The sequence below is a fragment of the Letharia lupina genome (genome assembly GCF_014066315.1).
Source record: "Letharia lupina isolate WasteWater1 chromosome Unknown contig_30, whole genome shotgun sequence".
Taxonomy (NCBI): domain Eukaryota; kingdom Fungi; phylum Ascomycota; class Lecanoromycetes; order Lecanorales; family Parmeliaceae; genus Letharia; species Letharia lupina.
In genome coordinates this window covers 36,591-58,679 of record NW_023502999.1, presented here as the reverse complement: position 1 = coordinate 58,679, position 22,089 = coordinate 36,591, and the positions used below count along the sequence as shown (strand labels likewise).

General features: G+C 31.4%; 9 non-coding genes across 9 annotated transcripts; all 9 read left to right on the top strand.

The window, feature by feature from the left end:
- Nucleotides 1-1,098: 1,098 nt before the first annotated feature.
- Nucleotides 1,099-1,169, top strand: HO133_007578. Its single transcript has one exon. It is a non-coding gene; the product is annotated as a tRNA-Arg (tRNA).
- Nucleotides 1,170-14,511: 13,342 nt separating this feature from the next.
- HO133_007577 lies at nucleotides 14,512-14,582 on the top strand. Its single transcript has one exon. It is a non-coding gene; the product is annotated as a tRNA-Asn (tRNA).
- Nucleotides 14,583-14,777: 195 nt separating this feature from the next.
- On the top strand, nucleotides 14,778-14,850 carry HO133_007576. The gene has a single exon. It is a non-coding gene; the product is annotated as a tRNA-Lys (tRNA).
- Nucleotides 14,851-15,188: 338 nt separating this feature from the next.
- On the top strand, nucleotides 15,189-15,261 carry HO133_007575. Its single transcript has one exon. It is a non-coding gene; the product is annotated as a tRNA-Arg (tRNA).
- Nucleotides 15,262-16,114: 853 nt separating this feature from the next.
- HO133_007574 lies at nucleotides 16,115-16,187 on the top strand. The gene has a single exon. It is a non-coding gene; the product is annotated as a tRNA-Lys (tRNA).
- A 98-nt stretch (nucleotides 16,188-16,285) lies between these two features.
- Nucleotides 16,286-16,357, top strand: HO133_007573. Its single transcript has one exon. It is a non-coding gene; the product is annotated as a tRNA-Val (tRNA).
- Nucleotides 16,358-18,171: 1,814 nt separating this feature from the next.
- HO133_007572 lies at nucleotides 18,172-18,244 on the top strand. The gene has a single exon. It is a non-coding gene; the product is annotated as a tRNA-Gly (tRNA).
- A 14-nt stretch (nucleotides 18,245-18,258) lies between these two features.
- Nucleotides 18,259-18,331, top strand: HO133_007571. The gene has a single exon. It is a non-coding gene; the product is annotated as a tRNA-Asp (tRNA).
- Nucleotides 18,332-18,600: 269 nt separating this feature from the next.
- On the top strand, nucleotides 18,601-18,672 carry HO133_007570. The gene has a single exon. It is a non-coding gene; the product is annotated as a tRNA-Ile (tRNA).
- The last annotated feature ends 3,417 nt before the right edge of the window (nucleotides 18,673-22,089 follow it).

The window sequence follows — 22,089 nt, the reverse complement described above, 5'->3', positions numbered from 1 at the left end:
CATCAGCAACTAAATCAAATTGATTCAACTATACAAAACATTTAATGATACCAGGTAGTGCCTTAAGTCTATATGCAATTGTATTTCTGCTAAAAACAATTTGTCTAACTGTGCATATATATATTCATTAACAGTCATTAATATAGCTAACCCTTATTATGGGTATATTTATTTATATACAGGATATTTATTTATATATAGGATGTTTTATAGTTTAGAGTATAGGTGAATTAACATCTATACATAGGCTATTGTACGTATCCTTATATGATATATTGTGTATGTTCAATTATCCTTGGTTTATACTAAACAGTGTTTCTACTAAAGCAATAGGACCTGATATTAGACTTAAAAGATAACATTTTGGACAATGGATAGGTCATCTCGAGAAGAGACTAGTTATGTGTTGCTTTTGTGGAACAAGAAGCTTTTGTGGAACAAGAAGCAGAGCATCACCTTGTTATGTATACTTTGTATCATGCTTGGACGTTAATAGAATATGTTGTATCTATGCATAACTCTTTTGTCCCTAATTATATCACAGTTAACATAATACCCGGCTTGCCTTTACCTTTCAACTTTTATGATTTTTTCCGTGTTATTCGAGTCGTATCTGTCAGTGATATGTTAAACTTGGCTACTTAATAGATATAAATGTAAGCTTACCTGTGTTGCTTTTTTTCTCATTTTCACATTTTTTTTTAGAAAAATCAGATGCTGATGCCATGATGCTGATGCCATGATGCTGATGCCATGATGCTGATGCCATGATGCTGATGCCATGATGCTTCGCATTCACAAGCAACCGCAATAAAAAGTGCATCACTGTTATATGCAATAATAAAAAGATAAAAATAAAATAAAGGGATGTCATGTATAAGGTTGTACAGTTTGATTGCAGATCATATTCATGAGGTTCGATTCCTCGGTATCCCTTCTAGTTGCGAAGCATGCGGAGCACCACGTTGGTTAAATGACTGAAAGCGCGAATCTAGTTTATATATATATAATTTAATATTGTAATATACATTTATGTTAGAATCAAAAAGTAAAGAGTTTAGGTTTTAAGTATTAAGAGCAAAATGCTAATTTATTATATTCTTATTAGCTCAATGGTAGAGCAGAAGATTCCTAATCTTTAGATCTAAGTTCAACTCTTAGATAAGAATACAAGTTTGTTTATAGTTCATATGTATCACTAATCTTCATGATAAACCATAGAGTTGCTTTTGTATACGTAATGTTTATCGTCACCCATTATTTCCTTATTTCCTTATTTCCTTGCTCACTTTTTTACAAATATATATACTAATAATAAAGAGTTCTCCTGTTCCATTTACAACATTTTAGTTGTTATTGTAGTATATGCTTCTTGCGCCATGTTTATTCTTTTCTGTTTTTTCATATGAAAAATCAGAAAGGATGAGCAAGAAGCGTTATCGCTAGACCCAAAAACTAATAAAATATTAGTTTACTTCTATCTTTAATTTATATCTAGATGAGAAAAAGTTTTTAAGTTGGTTGCTTTATTTTTGATGAGATATTATATGTTTTATTATTAATACCATGTTATATTCACCTATCTTTATATCTGTTATAGAAGTTGTAATAGTAACCGTGCCAGTATTATTAACTGTGGCCTATGTTACGGTTGCAGAGAGAAAAACAATGGCAAGTATGCAAAGAAGATTAGGTCCTAACATAATAGGATATTACGGTTTATTACAGGCGTTTGCAGATGCCTTAAAGCTTCTTTTAAAAGAATATGTTTCCCCCACACAAGCTAATTTAGTTTTATTTTTTCTTGGACCTATCATAACTTTAATCTTTTCCTTGTTAGGATTTTCTGTTATACCATATGGTCCTGGTCTAGCTATATCAGACTTTGATTTAGGAATACTATATATGTTAGCAGTTTCTTCCTTATCTACTTATGGTATATTATTAGCAGGATTAACGATTAGTCCCCTTATTACGTGAGTAATAAGTAAAACATTGGGTGAATTTCAAGAAACGTTTTGAAACTTTCAAAGTCAACTTGAAGAAAAGTCTAGTTTAATTTTCTTAACATATTTTGTTAATATAAGGTATGAAATAGTTTTAATTCTTTTAATAAACTATTGATTAAACTTTAAATACTCAACGACTAGTAGATGAGACTCAAGAGAAGTCGATAACTTTACCACGAGCGCCCAAAATCTTAAAAATTTTATTTTATTATCAAGTTTAAAGGCTAAGCCTAAATTATCTAGTGTATTAGCTACAAATTTAAATAACGCTACTATAGACCCGACTATTTTATTTTTTGTTATTAAGGGTAACAAAGCCTTCAACTCTAAGGTTTTGATTCAATCTACTACTTATATACCTACTTATAGACTTTTTAGTATATTCTATATAGTGGGCAAGCCTAATCCAGTAGGTAAAAGATATTATTCAACTAAAATTGAAGGTATTGCTTGCGCAACTAAAAAGGAAAAAAAAAGTTTAAACATTGAGGAATTAAAGCCACTACATAATCTTTATATAAAAGATCTATACAAAGATAGAAATGCTATTGCAAAACCTTTTGATGATAAAGTTTTAGTTACTTATAATGATATAAAGAAGAGGTCTGAACTTGTAAAAAAATGAGGATCTCTTAGTTGTATATATCTTATAGAATATAAATATAATTGTCTAGTATACTATATAGGTAGAACTACTTTATTTAAAAGAAGATTAAACAACCATTTACAACCTAATACTAATAGTAAATTTCATCTCTTTGTAAATCTAGTAGGTTGAGAACATTTTAAAATATCAATAATAGAAATATGTTCAGCACCAGAACAAGGAGCTAGAGAGAATTATTATTTACAAAAATACCTTCCTTTATTAAATACTAGCTTTTCTTCTTCATTTTCTGAATCACAAATACATGAAACTTTAGCTACTAAATTATCCATGTTAAAAGATAATAATACAATTTATGTAAGTGGTAAATCTAAAGAAGTGTATGTTTATGAAATTATGTGTAATCAGATAAATCAAAAATATGCTAAACATAAAAGCATTATAGAAGCTAGCCAACTACAAAAAATAGCTAGGGGAACAATATCTATCTATATAGATACTAATATTCCATTTAGAGGTAAATTGTATAATAGTAAACCAATTATAGATCTAAAAGAAACATTTAAGTTAGTTAAAACTGTATCAAATGATTTCAAACTTAACAGCAATATAGCTCAAGAAGTTTGAGCATATGATGCTCAAACACTAGAATTAAGAAAAGGAAATCCTTTTGTATCTAAAACTCAAGCATCACATGCTATAGGTATCAGCAGAAATGTTATTAATTCTTTCATTGACACTAGTAAGGCAGAAGGAATAAAAGGTACATATTTATTTAGTAAGCAACTTACTGATGAAGAAATCAGGAAATTACTTACTAATATAAATACTTTACAATTAGGTAATAAGAAAAAGGTTTGAGCTTCTAATTCACAAACATTAGATTTAATAAATAATTTTCCTAGTTTAAAGTTAGCTGCTGAATCTTTTAATGTAGAATATAGAACTAATAGAAGACATTTAGAGACAAAAACAGCTAGACCTGAAAAACTATATCTTTTTAGTAAATAATTGGATTATTTTATAACAAAATAACTTAAAAAGAATATGTAGTAGATATCTTTACTTCAACCCGTTTATAAATTAATAGTCACAGATTCTTTGTAGTATCTTTTGATAAAAATATTAATATATATAAGATTATGATATAGTCTGAACCATAATGTGAATTATGGAAGTATAAGATAAAGAGCTTCTACAATAACAAATTTGGATCAGCTAATTCTAAATATGCGTTCTTAGGTTCATTAAGAAGTACTGCTCAACTAATTAGTTACGAATTGATCTTAAGCTCAGCCATTCTGCTTGTTGTATTATTATCAGGTAGCTTGAGCTTAACCGTTAATACAGAAATGCAAAAAGCAATCTGATATATTGTACCACTATTGCCTATCTTTATAATTTTCTTTATAGGATCCATAGCAGAAACAAATAGAGCTCCCTTTGATTTAGCCGAGGCTACTGAATAAAAACAATATGATTTGGTCTCGTAAAAGATTGCTATATGCTGGAAAACCTTTATATTATACAAGACAATCAGCAGGAAACCGAAAGATATTAACGTATCCTAGTAGGATCCTCAGAGACTACATGCAATCATTAAATACAAAATTATATTGTGTTTAAGAAGATATAGTCCAACTTTGCATGTGAATGTAAAAGTAATGTATTTATCTGAAACCTATAGCCTCCGCACATAACAATTATAAAACAGGGTTTCGTTTTAAAATTGAACATAGAAGAGGCTTTTCTACTTTTATTTCTACTTATTCATCTCAATCAGTGAACAATTTAGCTACACGTATTCCTATAAAAGTTTTTCATAATTTAAATAATAATGAAGCAGTTATTACTTATAATAAAATATTAAGAAAGAAGGCAGGTATATACTGTTTTATAAATACTGTAAATAACAAACGATATATAGGTAGTGCCAAGGATTTAGACTTAAGACTTCTTGTTGCTAACGAAGTTGAGCATCATCTTGCAAACAAAAAATCTAATACAGCTTTACAAAGTGCTATTTTAAAATATGGTTTAGATAAGTTTGACTTTTGTGTATACGAGTACTTTACTTCTCATAGCAAAAGAGTAAGTAATAAAGCTTTAACAGACTTAGAAACAAGTTACATTAAAAAGTATCCCTTTGATAATTTGTATAATTTTAGGAGAACAGCTACAAGTATTGAAGGTTAGAAGCATACTGATGAAGCTAAGTTAAAAATGTTAAAGAGATTTGAGAATAAATCAAATCATTCTATGTATGGTCATGCTCAACTTCGTTAGCAACACATAAGGAGGAAACTTTAAAATTGAGAAGTAAACCAGGTGAGTTTAATCCTATGTTTGGTAAACAACATAGTGAAGAAGCAAAGAAAAAGAGAAGCGGTAGAATAAGTAAACATCCTAATGGAGTAGGTATATATGATTTAAACAATAATTTAATTAAAAATTTTAAAAATAATCTTGAGTTAGCCAAACATTTAAACATATCTAAAGTTACAGTAGGTAAATATTTAAATTCAAATCTTGTTTATAAAAACCAATATAGGTTTAAGGTGAATAATAATTAGAGAAATTAAAACCTTAATTTTCTTTTTATATACATTACATAGGGAATCTGAGCTAGTTAGTGGTTTTATGACAGAACATGCAGCAGTTATATTTGTTTTTTTCTTCTTAGCCGAATATGCTAGTATTGTTCTTATTTGTATTTTAACAAGTATACTCTTTTTGGGTGGTTATTTACTAAATTTTACATCTCTTCTAGACTTGATTAAATACATCGATTTATATTTATATGTTAGTATTATATATAGTGGATATGAAACTTTATTATCTGACCCCTTAATAGAAGGAATGATATATGGCCTAACCTTGGGATTTAAGGCCTGCATTATGATATTTGTGTTCATATGGGGAAGAGCTTCTTTTCCTAGAATACGTTATGATCAATTGATGTCATTTTGCTGAACTATACTTTTACCATTAGTAATAGCTTTTATAATATTACTTCCCTGTATTTTATACAGTTTTGAAATCATACCTACTAATGTTTTCCTCTTATAGAAAATGAAGCTCAGCTTCACTAGCTACAAAAAGACTTATTAAATCAAATATCTTTAATGCCGCTTAAACATATAACTAATAAAAGTCACAATAAAAATCACCTTACTCAGATATCAATTAACGTTATTAATAAGTTTTAAATTGAAAACATGTGCTGAACCTAGGCAGTGTAATACGTTGACAGCACATGTTATAATAGTATTAAGTTCGGTTAATTTTGCATTTATATATAGAGATTGCCACATGCTAACTAGTTACACGCTAATTCTTGACTCTAGCAGCTCCTTAAATCTTTCTTCTGGCCCTCTTGAGAGTCCTTTAGATCAATTTGAGATAAGGAATCTTTTAAGTTTAGATGCCCCTATTTTAGCTAACCTTCATATTTCTTTAACTAATATTGGACTATATTTAACAACAACTTCATCTGTAGCTTTAGTTTTAAACCCTTTAGCTACAACCTATAATAAAGTAATAGCTAATAGCTGATCAATAAGTCAAGAGTCTGTTTATGCTACTATACACAGCATAGTAATAAACCAAATAAACGCAAACAAAGGACAAATGTATTTTCCTTTTATCTATGCATTATTTATATTTATCCTAATAAATAATTTGATAGGTATGGTACCGTACAGTTTTGCCTCCACATCACATTTTATTTTAACATTTTTTATTAGTTTCACCGTAGTATTAGGAGCAACTATCTTAGGTTTTCAAAAACATGGCCTAAACTTTTTCTCTTTATTCGTACCTGCAGGTTGTCCCTTAGGACTGTTACCTCTACTGGTATTAATAGAATTTATTTCATATTTAGCTAGAAATGTTTCTTTGGGTCTTAGATTAGCAGCCAACATAATAAGCTGAGAGTAGGCGCCTCGTTATTCTTGTGTCTAAAGAGCCAAACTCCGGGGAAGCCCTAAAGCTCTAATAACTAAAGATAAGACGGAAACTTCTTATCCGGCCTCATTAATCACTGAGGGTATAGTAATATCATTAGAGATTCTAGTAATAGAAATGGGTGATCGCGGATCTAAGTCAGACATTTTCTGTAAAAGAGCAACGAGTAGACGGTTCTTCAGTATTAAAAGGTAATACTGTAAGGTGTACTCTCGACGCCGGGAAATCCGGTTCTTGAAATAAATTAAATAATTCAAGATTAAAGATACCACAATAGCCTTTCCTCATTAAATATTCTTATACATTCTGTTATTATATAAATAGTAAAGTTAATCTTGTTGATGCCATACTTCGTATAGCACACCTTTGAAGAAAGGATAATTTAAACATCTTTGATTAAAAATGAAGTTTATTTACCATTAAATAAAGGATAGAATTGTGGACGACTTGTCTTATTTATCCCCCTATGCATAGACTTCGTCTCAGTCTATGGGGATGGGAAGCATTATTAAAAATTCAATTAGTAAGTCTGTTTTACTCTATAGCTTTAACTTAAATAACGTTAGATACCGTAGCTTTTTTTATCAATCTACCTGTTTGGGAGGCGTTGCCAGGGCTAAGGCCAAATTCTCTCTGCAAGCAAGAGCGTATTCAACTTCAAGTAAGGATGGTTCTTTTTCCGGTTGCTTGTGAATGCGAAGCATCATGGCATCAGCTCTTTTTTCTGACGCTGACAAAGACAAACTAGATATCGTTAAATATGTTAAGGGTAAAGCCGGAATTTATTTGTGAACTAATAAAATAAATGGTAAAAAGTATGTCGGTAGTTCCGTAGATTTAAGACGTAGATTGTTGGAGTATTACAATGTTAATAGACTACTAAACGAAAAAAGTATGCCTGTTTGTGTTGCATTATTAAAATACGCTTCTCATAATTTTAGTGTTACTATCCTAGAAAGATGTGACATTGACATTTATAGTCTTATTTCTAGAGAAAAACACTTTTTTGAAGTATACTCTCCAGAGTATAATATCTTAAAAACTCCTGGAAGCCCTTCTCGAGGATCTGGATGAAAACATTCAGAAGCTTCTCTAGAGAAGATGCGTATTGCTGCCTATAAAAGATCTCCAGAAAGTTTAGCTAAATTGTCCGCAGTTCAAGCTAGAAGTATCAAAGTTGAGGTAACTGATATGGAAACAAATACTACTACTATTTACCACGCCATTAGAGCAGCTGATGCCATGATGCTTCGCATTCACAAGCAACCGTATCTTAGGTCTCGATAAAAGATATCTCGAACATTACATTTTCTTGAATCAAGATGAACCTGTTTTTGCTAGATATACTTTTAAATTACTCTTGCGGAGCATCTCTAAAGATAAAAGTCCAAATTTAATTAACGTGGAAAAAGTTCAAAAAACTTTTAAGAAAGTGGAGGTTACTAATGTCGATACTAAGGAGGTTACAATATACCCTTCTATAGGTGCCGCAGCTAGAGCATTAGGTTATCGTCAAGCTAGTATATCTTTAGACTTAAAAGAAAATAGAACTAACCCTTTTAAAGGTACACATTTATTTAAGTTAGTTTAAAATTACTAGAATATATGGGCTTTTTAAGGTAAAACGTTATTAAATATTCTAGTTATAGCTATACAGGGCTTCAGTATTACATGTTGTTTTAGACACAATAAAAGTTACTTATATTATATAATGAGAGGATAAATTTGTGGTTCCGATTAAGTGGTCATATGTTACTTAACATCTTGAGCGGTTTCGCTTATAATATTATGACATCAGGATTCGTTTATTTTTTCATAGGTTTAATACCATTAGGCTTTATTATAGCATTTTCAGGTTTAGAACTAGGAATAGCTTTTATTCAAGCACAAGTGTTCGTAGTCTTAACTTCTTCATATATTAAAGACGCCCTAGATTTACATTAAAAACGGAATGAAAAAAAAATCTTACTTCACAGAGGTATTAACACTTTAAAAAAACTACCCCCTTTTTTCTGCATTTTCTCCTTTCTCTAAAGAGAAAGGAGAAAATGCGAATAAGATCCCTCATACCATGTATTATCGTCCAAAATCTGAAAAAAATAAACCCAAAAATAATGGTATAGCTATAGATATGTCAGGGCTATAAGCTACAAACTATCACCTTATTTTAGAACAATTAAATCCTCCTCATCTAACCACTAATATAGCGTATACAGATCTTATAGGAGTTTTTGGTAATGGTAAAGACAATTATGCTGAAGCTTACATATGAAAAAACTTTGCTTTTTTTTTTTAGCAAATCTGAAGTACAAAACCTGTTAGATCTACTAACTCAAACTATACATTTAGCTGGTAAGACCCCAAAACAGGTCAATATTGTTTTAAATCTTTGATCCTCTGACCTTGGAGATCCGAACACTAAACCACTTATATACATATACAGGAGAAGTAAGCTCTTCCTTATAATTCTGCAAAAACTAGGCTGTTTGGTAAAAAAAGCTACTCCACTCTAATCGATCGTAGTCATTCACATAATTTAAATGAGATGCCATACTTCTTTTTCTGTTTTTTCTTTTTTCATTTTTCATTTTTCATTTTTCACCATCTGAAAAATCAGATGAAAAATCAGATGAAAAAGGAAAAATCAGATTAAAAATCAGATTAAAAATCACATGGAAAATCAGATGAAAAAGCATAAAATAAAGCAAACAAAAAACGTCTTATGACCCAGCTTAGACTGTCAAAAAAATCGTCAGGCCCTTTTACCTGCCTGCTTCTTTGAACTAGAAAAAATGCCATTTAGTAAAACTCGAGATAAAAACTTACAAAACAGTATAGAACAATATCTATATGATAGTCAGTTATCATACAATGACAATTGTGTTAATGTTTTCAATCTTAATTTTAGCAGTGATACATGTAAATGTATCAGAAGTAAAAAAGAGATAATTGCTGAGTGCTAGGGCAATTTCCTTAATTATTATTATGAGGATAATTACAAGGATAACTCTACAATTTCTTTACCCTGATACACGGTTCTTACAATATGGATTAATTTGGTTTTTCTCATATCCTTAATCGCAATATTAGTATTGTTAACCTTTTATTTTAGTATTAACCCAACACTTAATAGCAACAGGCACTCTCCAGCTGTTAAATATAAAAGATGGACAGATGACAGGCCGGCGGGGAGAAAGGCGTGTTAATTATATGTTTATCGATACCAGTCTCAGTACTGGCTTGCTTGTTGCGATGCATCACAGTTAGTTCTCCTTCTTCTATAATTAAATGTGTTTTTACATAAACTATTCTTAATAAATTATAACAACTATGTTTTAATAAGAAAGTCTTGGCCTAGCACAATGTTAAGATTGATAGCTTTGATTAATTACAAAAAAGGCTTTTTAAGTCTTACAAACAGACGTCTAAAGAGCTCATTTATGTATTATTTTATACCTTGACCCTTTTATCTTTAATTAGGTTACGATGCATATATTAGAATGGATAGCACCAACAATTAATAGTATTCTAATGATATGCCACAACTAGTACCTTTTTATTTCTTAAATCAAATAACTTTTGCTTTTATTTTACTTATAGTAATGATATATATATTTTCAAAATACAATTTAACTAGGTTTGTACGTTTATTTAATACACGCGTTTTTATAACTAAATTATAGTTACTGCTAACATAGTTATTCTACTTGTTTTATTTGATTATGTTTTTAATTTGTCTATCTAATATCAATTTTAACCTAGGGCTGGTGCACATCTCCATAGGTTGTGTAGATATAATTTTTTTTTTACCATTATAAAATTACATCTAAAAACGGTTAGTACTGTGATACACATTGTTTAATGCTACTTTTAAGTAAATAGCATAGGGAAGTCCAAAGCTTATTAGGTTTATGCATACGTCTATTGATAATTTTTATATCTTATACAAATTCGTGCAGATACGAAAGTGTTGGTCTTTAGCAGAAAATAAGAGGTATACTTTATATATGTGACAAGAATTAAAAGTTTACTTTGTCCAGTTTAGTCTAGCTATTAAATGTCAATCCTAAACCTAGCCTTCATTTAGACTCACAGACAATAACAGGAACCGGCTTATTTGTATCCAGTTAAACAGATTTGTAGTTTATTGGTAAACCAAGTAGTTTCATCTTTGTTTTTCTTTTTAAGTTTATTATAATTTTATTCGCATTTTCTCCTTTATCTAAAGAGAAAGGATAAAAGGAACAACAATAGAAGAAAATGAATAAAAATAAAAAACGAAAAGAAAACTACTAATCTTTCAGTTCGAATCTGAAACAAGTCAAATCATCATATGTTTATATAAAAACCTAACACTATAATGCCGCTTAATAATATAAATGTTAAAAGTTTTTCCTTTAACCCTGCAACAAAATTTGGTAATAGCTATAAAAGATACCACTAAACTGATATATCCCCTAAGTATACAGGCTTTATTTTCTTAGATAAATCATTTATTAGTGGTCTTTTTGAAATTCTAAAATCACTAAAGTTCCATTCTCAGACTTTAAATATCAAGACGTCTGAGCAAATCAATACAAAAATGTCTTACCTAATAAGAGGTATAACTTACATGCTCCGCAAGTAAAGTTTATTTTACTGATGGGAATAATAACGAACAAATTATCGAGTTCAAGTTTGTATTTATATTTCACCACGATTTTGATCGAGGCATAACTAGCAAATGTAAAATATGTAAAACCATAATAATATGTATATTTTACATTTGTCTCTTTGTTAAAACACTACATTAGTAGTAGTATCATTACGATGGTAAAATATACTACTTTAGAGTTGAGTTTGATGATGGCTCTGAATGAACGCTGTCCAAATGCTTGACACATGCTAATCGAACGACTAGTTTTAACTAGTAGTGGTGTACAGGTGAGTTTAAGATAATGTAACTACCTTGGAGTAAGGAAAAAATGCCTTATAATAATAAAGAAAGTTAAGTTTCGCTCTTAGAAGTTCGTATCTCGTGCCAGGTAGTAGTTAAGATTAAAAGCCTAACTAGCTATACGCACGAAGTCGTAACTGAAAGGTTGATCGACCACAGTGGGCCTGAATAAAGCCCATGACGATTGTCACAGCAGTGAGGAATATTGGTCAATAGCCTAACGGCTGAACCAGCAACTTGGAGGAATGTATAGCAATAGCTACTTGCATCATTGTACAGATGATGCAAGATCGACTATGTCGAATAAAATTCTAGGTAGAATTATGATAATGACATTGTCTGCTTATGTGTCTTGACCAAATTACGTGCCAGCAGTCGCGGTAATACGTAGAAGACTAGTGTTATTCATGTTTAATCGGTTTAAAGGGTACCTAGACGGTAAATCAAGCCTAAAGTAATAAAAAGGGACTAATTTACTAGAGTTACTTATGAGGGGGCTATAATGTACTGCTGGTGTAGAGATGAAATTCTGTTATACCTCCAAAAAGATGGCACAGGCATAGGCGAAAGCATCTCCTTATGTGATAACTGACGTTGAGGGACGAAGGCTTAGTGTAGCGAACAGGATTAGATACCCCAGTAGTCTAAGCAGAAAATGATGAATGTCATAGATTAGATAAATAAGTTTATTCTATAAATGAAAGTGTAAGCATTCCACCTCAAGAGTAATTTGGCAACATTGGAACTGAAATCATTAGACCGTTTCTGAAACCAGTAGTGAAGTATGTTGTTTAATTTGATGACCCGCAAAAAACCTTACCACAATTTGAATATTTATATCTTTTATTGTTTTTATTTTTAATCTTCTTATTTTTTTTCTTGTTCTGACAACATTAATTAAAGAAGAAAAAGAAAAAGAGGCAATAAGATATCTTTACAAGCGTTGCACGGCTGTCTTCAGTTAATGTCGCGAGACTCTGGTTAGTTCCATTAAATTAACGTAAACCCTTACTTTATTTTTAGATAGAGTAGTTCCCCGCTATATTGGATATGATAACAGGGACTAGGACAAGTCATCATGGCCTAAATATTGTGGGCTATAGACGTGCCACGTAGGCCTTACAAAAGGGTGTGAAATTGCGAAATTGAGCTAATCCCCCAAAACTGGATAAACACTAACAATGGATTGTAGTCTGTAACTCGACTGCGTGAAATAGGAATTACTAGTAATCGTGTATAAGTACGGCACGGTGAATCTAATCTCAGATAGGTACTAACTACTCGTCAGGCGCCGGAAGAAGTATGTGCAATAAGTTCGGCTAGTGTTTATTTATAATTTAGGCGATTTGGTCTAATAACTTAGGCATGATGTCTTCGTATGCGTGACTTTGATTGGTGTTAAGTCGAAATATGGTTCGTGTAGTGGAAATTGCACGGGATTAATGAATATTAAAAATACCCCAGTTACAAAGCAATAAGGGATCAATAACTCCTTATTGCTTTGTAACACCCCCAATACATACGTACTTTTTTTAGTTTGTGTTTAACTAGAAAACAGTATGATTTAGCCACATCTAAACACTTAACTAATATACCTCTTTACTGTTTACTGCTTACTGTTTATTGTTTACTGTTTATTGTTTACTGTTTATTGTTTACTGTTCACTGTTGTACATAGGGAGTTTTATTAAAGATGATGCTTTGCAACACCAATACAAGGAAGGTTCCATTTGTTGGTATGAGGGGTTGAGCTGTAAACTCAATGGTATTATACCGTAAAAGGTATAAAAATACTACAAGAGTTCAATTATCTTCCTCAGCGAAGCAGATAATGAAAACAAAAATAGAAATAATACATGATAAATTAGGCGAGTTATCCGTGCAAAATACGATTATACAGGAAAACAGAGTAAAGTGTGGTGTATATATATGGACTAACAAAATAAACAATAAAATTTAGGTTGGATCAAGCATAAATTTATCCAAAATATTTGTCAAAGACTTCAACCACGATGCTTTGTCTAAAATTCGTATGTTAATTAATTTAGCACTCTTGAAATGTTTCGCAATAACAAGAAAGAACTTTAGCTAGATATTATTGAAGATTGTTCTCTTAAAAACGTTATTTTAAAGGAACAGTTATATTTGTATAACCTAAAACCCGATTATAATATTTTAAAGCAGGCAGGTTCTTCTTATGGTGATGCTCAACTTCGTTAGCAACCCATAATGAGGCAAGCATATTAAAAAGAAGCAGGCGTACTGTACCTGAAGCTACCTTGGTCAAAATGAGAACTATAGTACAGACGGAAGAAACCAAAAATAAAATTAGGAAGTCTATAGCTACACCCGTGTTGGTTGTTAATATAAACACAGAAAAATATAGAGACCTATCTAAATTAGAAGCTGGTTTAGTCTTGGGTGTTTATGACTCTACCATTGGGCGTTAGATAAGATCAGGAAAAGTTTTGTTGGATAAGTTTTTATTTTCATCCCCTGAGATCTAATCAGCAACTAAAGGAAACTTCCATAATTGGCAAGATGGGTTGAGCTGTAAACTCAATAGCACTAAGCTTTTAAGAGTTCGAGTCTCTTGTTTCCTATTAATGCTCCGCAAGTTAAAAACATTTTACATGCTCTGCCATGGATGCTCTGCTTGTTGTTCCACAAAAGCTACACAAGCAAGCCTAAAAAAAATTAAAGTACTGCATAAAACAGATTTAAAGCCAAAGAGTATAATTTAATGGTAAAATAGGAAGCTTCAAACTTCAAATTCTCAGTTCAAATCCGAGTATTCTTGTTGTGCTTATTGTGGCCGGTTGCTTTTTTTCTTCCTCAGTAAATCAGATGCTGATGCCATGATGCTTCGCATTCACAAGCAACCGCAATAAAAAGTGCATCAGCATCAGAAGCATCATATGTTTTATTTAAACAGCGAAGCAGATAACTATTATTTGTGTTGCTTTTGTGGAACAAGAAGCAGAGCATCCATAGCCTTTGTAGCTCAACGGTAGAGCGAGATACTGTTAATATTTTGATAAGTGTTCGATTCACTTTAAGGGCTGTTTATTTGCTTGCTTGATGCCATCACGCTTATTTTTTTTATGCGTTGTGTTTCTTGCTTGTTTTTATTAAAAACATCAGCACAAGAAGCATCCTAAATAATATAAGACTTTTTTATCTTTACATTAAAGCATCTTAGCTTAAATGGTTAACCGATGTGTTTCTGTAATTTGTGTAATATATCTTAATAAACCTAGAGACTTTAGTTTAACTGGTAAAATATGTGACTTTTAATCATCATTATATGGGTTCGAACCCCGTAGGTCTTATCTTTGTCTAGATATCTTTTGTAGATAACTGGTAGTTTATACAGTTAAGCTGGCAGTCCCTTTTGTAGAACAATGAAAGGAAATATACACATAGTTCTCATTATTAGTTTTTACTATTAATAGGAGAAGATACTAGAATGTAACTTAAAGCCCATGGATGCACTTTTTATTGCGGTTGCTTGTGAATGCGAAGCATCATGGCATCAGCATCATGGCATCAGCATCTGATTTCTCTAAAAAAAAAATATGTGAAAATGAGAAAAAAAACAACACAATATTACATATAATATTGTTATAATTTAGCTAAAAGGCTATACGTTTTCTCTTTTTTACATTAGAGCGTGTTAGCTTAACTGGTTAAGCGATGTGTTTCGGCCACAAGGATTATAAGTTCGAGTCTTATACGCGCTAACTCCCATGTATAGTAAAAATTGCCACATGTTTCTCATTAAAAAGAGCTATGTAAAAATAAAAATTATGTAGTTAACATAAATCATGAGATATAAATCCTCTACAATTTAATATGATTGATAATTTAGATCTTCTAAGTGAAACTTTTACTAATGGTTATAGTGCGGAAGCTTTAGACCTTATCTCCTTGGCTTCTATCTTATCGGGTATTTTTGTTATAATAAATAAAAACCCCATAGTGTCAGTATTGTTTTTAATAGGACTCTTTTTAAGTATAGCATCTTATTTACTAGTTTTAGGTTTAAACTTTATAGGTTTATCGTATTTATTGGTTTATGTTGGAGCTGTTTCAATCTTATTTTTATTTATATTAATGTTAATAAACGTGAGAATATCTGAGCTTTTGTCTGATACTAGTAATAGTATACCATTAGCACTATTAATAGGTGTGTCTTTTATTTATCCTGTATATAAAGTACTACCTCTCAATTCATCAAGCTTTAATCTAAATGATGTCTTTAAAGATTTTATCTTTATTATCTTTTCTCTAAATAAATCCTTCAATCCCACTAGTAACAATAGTGAATTAATGTTTGCAACTTCTAAAACCTGAGATGGTAGTCTGGCAGAAACAACACATATAACAAGTATAGGTAACATTATGTATACAAGTTATTCTATATGGCTTATAATAACATCTATAATACTATTATTAGCTATGGTTGGTGCCATTGTTATAACAATAAAACAAAAGGATTAGACTAGCTTATCTTTATGTAAACTATCCTGTTAAAGCTTAACACCTAAAGTAAACAACAGTACGTACTATTTTAGATGATCGTTAATAAACCTAGAGACTTTAGTTTAACTGGTAAAATATGTGACTTTTAATCATCATTATATGGGTTCGAACCCCGTAGGTCTTATCTAAACCAATTATTAATAGATACATTTATGTATATGGCAACATAGTTTATGTATTTATATCATGATACGCATGCTTCGTATGCGCAAAACAAATATAAGGGAATTAGCTCAACGGTAGAGCAACCGTTTTACACACGGTAGGTTAGGTGTTCAAATCAGCTATTCCTTATTGTTTACTCTGCTGTGTATTCGTAAAACTTAATGTAAAACTTAGATGACAAACTTAGTAAGGAGTAATTTTCAAGCTCATCCTTTTCATCTTGTTTCTCCCTCACCCTGGCCTATTTTTACATGTATATCTCTTTTAGCTCTTACTACATCAGGTGTTTTAACAATGCATGGCTTTTCTTTAGCACAGTATTTTTTGTACATGGCTTTACTTCTAGTAATCTTTTCCATGTCATTTTGATTTAGAGACGTTATTAGTGAGGCAACATACTTAGGTAATCATACTTTAGCTGTACAAAGGGGTCTAAATATGGGAGTTGCTTTGTTTATAGTTAGTGAAGCATTGTTTTTTCTGGCTATTTTTTGAACATTTTTCCATAGTGCATTATCACCTGCTGCAGAAATGGGATCTCAGTGACCACCTAAGGGTATAGATTCTGTTAATCCGTTTGAGCTACCCTTACTAAACACAGTTATATTATTATCATCAGGCTTTACAGTTACTTATGCCCACCATTCTTTAATACAGGGAAATAGAAGTGGAGCCTTGTATGGTATAGTGCTTACTGTAATGTTAGCCTTAATATTTACTGGTTTACAAGGTTTAGAATATACAGTTTCTTCATTCACATTTTCCGACAGTACATATGGTTCTTGTTTCTATTTCGGTACAGGTTTTCATGGTCTTCACGTAATGATAGGGACTGCTTTTATAGGTGTAGGCTTATGAAGAGTATTAGCCTACCACTTTACTGAAAACCATCATCTGGGTCTAGAGTCTTCTATACTATATTGACATTTTGTTGATGTTGTTTGATTAATTCTTTTTATTTCTATTTATTATTGAGGATCTTAGTTAAGAGGAAAATGAAAAGTAATAAAACAATGAAATTAACTTTTAACGCTAAGAGATACTACAATGTCCCAGCATCCAGAATACAGTTTGCCCCTTTCTCTGTGTGTTTCAAGGCCTTTAAGTCTGCTGATAACATAATAGTCGAGATTGAGCCTAATACTGATAATAACTCAATTAGCTATGCCCAAAATATCGGTAACAATATAGCAGTTGTGTTGCGAAGCATCCCCTATAGTGAAGAGGTTTTAGCTGTTGTCCCCGATAGCGAAAACAAGATCACAACGGTACCACGTATGTCTTAGAATGACACTGGAACTATGAAGATTGATATTTTAAGAGAAAACAAAGGTAAAGCAGGTATATATCGCTGAATTAGAAGAGAGGCTGGTAAATCATATATTGGTTCAACTGGAGATCTCAATGAAAGGATGGCTAACTACTTTAGTATTAAGTACCTGTAAGGACGCATTAAGACTACTAATAGTCTAATCTAGAGAGCCCTGTTAAAGTATGGTACTTCCGCCTTTTGTCTAGATATTATTGAGTACTGTGATCTATCCATACTAAAAGAGCGGGAACAGTACTATCTAGAACACTTGGAGCATAAGTACAACATACTTGAATTTGCTCATTCCTTGTTAGGTTACAAGCATACGCATGAAGCTTCAGATAAAATGAAGCAAAAGGCTGCTAATAGAATACATAAACCCAATCCTGGTTTAGAAGTAGAAGTAACAGATCAGGAGACTGGAATTACAACCTCTTATGATTCTAGACGTGAGGCTGCTAATTTTACGCGTTCAAAACATTCATCTCTTCTGAAGAGAGAGAAAACTCTCAATAAAAAGGGTCTAAATTACTGACCATTCATTTTCAAGGGTAGATATATTGTTAACATAAAAAGAGAAGATGGAAGAGTAGAAGATTAAAACATTGCCCTCCTTTCTAAAACAAAAAAAACGGCCATAGGTTAATCTGGTAGACCGTTCGTCTTCCAAACGATGTGTGCCGATTCAAGTTCGGCTGGCCGTAAATTATAAGATTTAGAGTTAGTAACTTAATTGGTAAAGGGCCTTCTTGTCGAGAAGGAGGATGCCGGATCGTAGCCGGTCTAACTCGTTTATAATTTTTGCAAGTTTTGCTCCCTTTTCTACTTTATATTTTTATTTTCCTCCAAGGACCAGGGAGAAAAGGAGGAAAAATTGCTATCGGTAAGGCAGGATATTTGCTAAATATTGTGTAATAAACACCTGGATGTTCGAATCATCTTTTTTCCGTAAGTATTAAAAATTCAATTTTATTAAAAAAAGAATAAACACTCTTTACTCTAGTAGTAGTGGCATTGTTAATATTTTATGAAGGTATTTTTTTTATGTATTTAAAATAAAGGTTCCTTAACTTAACTGGTAAAGTATACTTTTGATAAGAGTAGGTTCGGCGTTCAAACCGCTGAGGAATCATTTACTAGTATATTATTATAAGAGAATTGTCTGAGTGGTTTAAGGTGATAAGCTTGAAACTTATTTGGTTAAAATGATCACATCCGTTCGAATCGGATATTCTCTGAAGTAAACATAGACATATTATATTTATATATTCTCTTTATATACGGGTTAGAGCCAGGTTGGTTAGGCGTCTCATTTGGGTTGAGGAAGTGTTATGTTCGAATCATAATGACCCGATTTATCTTATCATAAACAATAAGAATGATAAAATAGATCTTAAATATAATCTACACTAGTAGTGTAAATGATATGGAAAGTATTATTTTTGTCATTTCTTCTATTCTTAGAAGAATAGATGATAAAATGACAAGCAAGTATACAAAGAGATTGTTATGGAATCATAGCTATATATCAAAGAGAGCTAGCTTATATAGTGGAATGACTATATGGATCGGCTGAAATGAAATGTGTAATATATACGATACATGCATGAAGTGCATGTTCAACTCTAATAAGAAATTATGTGTCTTAAAAATAAACGAAGTGAATTGAAATATCTTACTAACTTCAGGAAAAGAAATCAAAAGAGATTCTTTAAGTAATGTGAATGAAATAAGAAAAGTCTTAAACAAGTAAATTAGAGTGCATATCTGTTTGAATAAAAGGGGAACCTTCCTCTAAGACTAAATATGATATATATGTGATAGCGAAAAGTACCGTGAGGGAAATGATTGAAAGAGCAGTTTTATAAGCAGTTCAAAAAAAGTTTAAATAAACGATAAGAGCGTACCTTTTGCATAATGGGTCAGCAAGTTAATGTTTGATGCGAGCAGTATAGAAGTTTAGAATTAAGAGTTGCTTTACATATTGCGAAGATAAAACAATTAGAATATAATAATGCAGTATCAAAGGTTAGACCCGAAGCTTAGTGATCTTACCACAATCAGGAATATAAAAGTCCGAACGGGTTATCGTTGTAAAGATATCCGAAGAATTGTGGTAAGTTAGTGAAAGACAATACTGACTAAGATAGCTGGTTTTCTGCGAAACCTATCTAAGTAGGTAATTTAAATAGAATATCAGAAGGTACAGAATTGTGATCTCATGCAACTAGTACTCATTTTTCCTATTAATTTAGGAAAAATAAATAAGGTGCTTTTTGCGGACATTGGGGGGTCGTGAAGACTCTATCAGTGAGTTTTTGTTCTCGGAAGGACTAGATATGAATATTGAATAATCAGACATAGTACGAAAAGGTTGTATGTCTAAAGGGAAACAGCCCAGAACAAGAGTTAATAAGGTTCCAAAATTATTGTTAAGTGAAATTAAGGCAGTATTTATCCCAAACGGCCAGGGAATAGGCTTAGAAGCGGCCATTTTCTGAAGACCTCGTAACAGAGCACTGGTTTTGTTTTAAGGATAAAAGCACCGAAGATTTAACGGATCTAAATAATATACCGAGACCTTGTCCAAATATATTAATGTATCTAAATTTTACATTGTATATTAGGGGTAGCGGAACATTGGGGAAGTTTATTATTATGCCTTTATAAGGCATAAAATTATTCTTAAAAAAAAAAATAAAAAACAACCCAAGCGAGAATGCTGACATGAGTAACGATAAAGGGGAATACCCTCGCCTAAAGCTTATGGAATTTAATTAAAGTTACGGCCTCTAAGTTTATTATATCTTTAATGAATAATCTATTATTTGTTAATAATCCCAAAAGGGGTAAACGATGAGCAAATCTAAGATTTATAGAAAATATCATTTTTACATAGTGACAAATGTTCTGGAAAACTGTATATCTCGTTTGCTAAATAGTAATAAACTAAATCAGATGACATGTTTAGCAGATGCTTTACCGTACCTAAATACTACCACAAGTAAGCAAGTAGAGTATACGAAGGCGTTCGAGTGAACAATCATTAAGGAACTCGGCAAATTGACTCACGTAACTTCGGGAGAAGGTGGGCCGTCCCTTTTGATTAATATCAGATATGGGATAGGAGGCACAGAATGGTGTTGTACGACTGTTTAATTAAAACAAAGCACGCTGCAAAGAAATAAATTCGAAGTATTGGGTGTGATCTCTGCCCGATGGCGGCTGGCTATCGGATTTGCTTAGTTGACTAATATAAGCTAGGCTTTGATGGAACCCCCGTTCAATGGCGGCTTTACCTATGAGGGTCCTAAGGTAGCGGAATACCCTGGCCGTTAAATGCGGTCTTGCATGGTTATCCCACAAAAAACATATTTATAATAAGACAAAACAATTAGTAAAACAATGAATAATTTCTTTAATAAAAAAGCGCATAGTTTACCCTTCAGCTACATTAACAACGATAATTTAGTAATTTCTGAGTCAGAAGTTAACTCTATATTATCTAATGTTGCCCTTAATGTGTCTAGAGCAGGTTTAAATTATTTAAAATCTTTACTTAAATTACACTTTTAAAATATCAATACCCAAACTAGAAGTTCAACCGTATTTATAGATAACATTGGTAAAGTAAGAAGTAAAAAACAAGTTTCGGGTGTATGTATATTTACTCATAAAACTACAAATTCTAAATATGTAGGTTCATCCTGTCAACTTTCTCGTAGGTTGATTGGGTATTTTAAAAGCGCACATATACTAACAGGTATCTTTTTGCCCTTTTTGTATGAAAATAATATTGATAGTTTTACTTTAGACATTATTACAGTAGACAATGGTATGCAACTCGTATTAGAACAATACTTTTTATTACACAAAGAGTATAATTTGAACACTTTGAAGATCGTTAATAGCATATATAGTACTAAAAATAAACCTTTGTATTTATATACCAAGGATTACTCTAGGCTTATATATTATTCAGAGATTCAGGAGGACTTTATTTATAAATTACACGTTCATTATAGCACTTTTAGTAAATATTTAGATACAAATACGTTTTATTTAGAGAAATATGCATTTACTAGTAAGCCTGTAGCTAATGCGCTTATAACTAACATGAGTCTAGTAGAGATAAACAATATGTTAGATAATGACAGATTAGAAATGAATAACAGACCTGTAGTGTTAATATCTGTAAAAGATAATAATACGTTGGAATTTAATAGCATTAAAAATTGTGTGATCTATCTAAAGACTATAAAACCTGCTAATAAGACCACGTTGTATAGACGAATAGATTCAGGAATTGCTTATAATGGCTATATTTGCAAATGAAAATAAAATTATAAATATGTAGGGAGCATTGTACTTAGGAAATATGATGTTTTGTGCAAAATAAAGAGGCAAACTCCGGAAAAGCCCTAAAGCTTTTTTAACTAAAGTATGACTGAAAAGTTATATCTGGCTTAACTAATCATTAAGGTATAGTAACATCAAAAAAGATATATGAAAATATAATGGGTAATCGCGGATCTAAGTCACAAGAAAT